The following is a 1,829-nucleotide window of genomic DNA, read 5'->3' as shown; positions in this document are numbered from 1 at the left end:
TAAAAGTTACTGCCTATGCTTTTTACGTTAGGCCTACAAACTAAATAAATCACTACTGTCCTGGAAGGGTTTGGATTTGTCTGTTGTGACTTGCCGCAGTCAGTCCTACTTTTCCAGTTACAAATTGCTTTTCCAGGAAAAACAATCACCATTTTACTACCAGTATCCACATTCCTTTCATGCTGACAAAACCAGGCGTGGGTATGTCACCTGCACCACACCAGCTAGTGCCTGGCATCTGCACCAGAGGAGGGCATTGGTTCCCCATGACCTGGAGTTACAGATGGTTATGAACTTCTGTTTTTGTGCTGGTTTCTCTGGAAGAGCAACAAGTACTCTTAAACACTGAGCCTTCCCTTCAGCACCCTCCCCCTCCCCCTCCCCCACCTCCACTTTAACACTACTGGTGAGGACAGAGCATTTCCAAGTTGACTTTGCTGTTAGCATTGCTCTAGCAACCAGCATTACATCATTACATTTATAAACAGATATCTGGTGACATAAAGCTGCTTAGATGTCAGAACCTGCTCATTGAGAACTGAACCTGAACTCTGCTTGGTTTTTGTAGAAGGACCACTATTTGTGAAGCTAATGAAGATGCCCTGTTATCTAGAATAAATGATGTCACTTGAAAAGAACATTTCTTTATAAGCTTCTTAACAGATAGTCACATCAGAACACAGGCTTTAAGAACAATGGAACTGAACTTCTGGGCCTCATCTTAGACAGTACTTGATTTCCAGTCTTGAGAGACATGTGGGAATTTTTCCTGGAGAATTTTTCTTTCTTTTCCTGTAAATTTCTCTTTCTTGCTTCAGTGTGGGCATGTTTCTCAATTCTCAGTCTGACAAAGTGATCCACGTAAGGTATTGTAAAGTACTACCTCCTGCTGTATCTCTTATTTAGGTACCAGGGTATAGGCCATGGCTTCAGTTTATGCCAGATGACTCTTCCAAATATGTCCCTTCTCCAAGCACCAGGAATTTGTTTTTCTTGATCAGTCTGAAGAAGTCTTAAAGCATCTTCCCTCTCATGGACAACTTTATGTAAGGCATCCATGGAGTCAACAACCTTTTCTAACTGCTCTGGACTTGGCATTGGCAATCTCTGTCACTTGGCCTCCTGCTCTAGAGTTAGAAGCATGCTTCTTTCCTTCAGAAGGACACACCAAAGCTTATGTAAGTCTTTGTTACTTTTGTTCCTCTGCTGCTGGCTGGTCTATGATGCTCCAGATTTGACTTTTTCTTCTCCCCAGTTCTTTGGGTCATCAAAACATTCTTCTAGTCCTTTCCTCAGCATGGGGGTTTGAAATAGTTTACATTGGAGAAAGGATGTAACATGTTGTGTGTTCTTATGCAGCAAACTAAGAGAAGGCCCAGAGTGAGCAGGGGCCTTGGGATTTACTAGGGAACAAGCAGCCTTCAGGAATGCTGAGGCTTTTCTACAAATACCCACTAGACTGGTCGCAGTCATGTTTCTAAAGTAGACTGGGCCTGGGACCAAAGTTTTTAAACCATGGAAATGAACTCAAAGAGGACAAAAACAAAATTATGTGCAGGCAACAAAAATTAGCAAATGCCTGAAAAAAATGAGGGCAAGTTAGGATATAAAAATTGAGTTTAATAGGTGGTTAGAAACAAAAAAAAAAGTGAAAAGAAAATGCAGTAAGGCAAATGATAATGATTCATAGAGAAGCTGTGGGAGACACATTATAAAACTTGAAGAAAAGTTACAGGAGCTACATTACTCAGTCATAGAAAATGAATTAAAATGATAGTAGGTTAAGGCACAATATTATTTACTACAGGAAAGGTTAGGTGAAAAAGAGA

The 1,829-nt window shown here is 40.7% G+C and overlaps 1 pseudogene across 1 annotated transcript; it reads right to left on the bottom strand.

Annotated features, from left to right (window-relative positions):
* Positions 1-721: 721 nt before the first annotated feature.
* On the bottom strand, positions 722-1,473 carry LOC308424090 (large ribosomal subunit protein uL29m-like; annotated as a pseudogene). Its single transcript has one exon. The product of its transcript is annotated as a large ribosomal subunit protein uL29m-like (transcript).
* Positions 1,474-1,829: the final 356 nt, after the last annotated feature.

The sequence above is a fragment of the Micromys minutus genome (genome assembly GCF_963924665.1).
Source record: "Micromys minutus genome assembly, chromosome: 9".
Taxonomy (NCBI): domain Eukaryota; kingdom Metazoa; phylum Chordata; class Mammalia; order Rodentia; family Muridae; genus Micromys; species Micromys minutus.
This window is presented reverse-complemented; position numbering and strand designations above follow the sequence as displayed.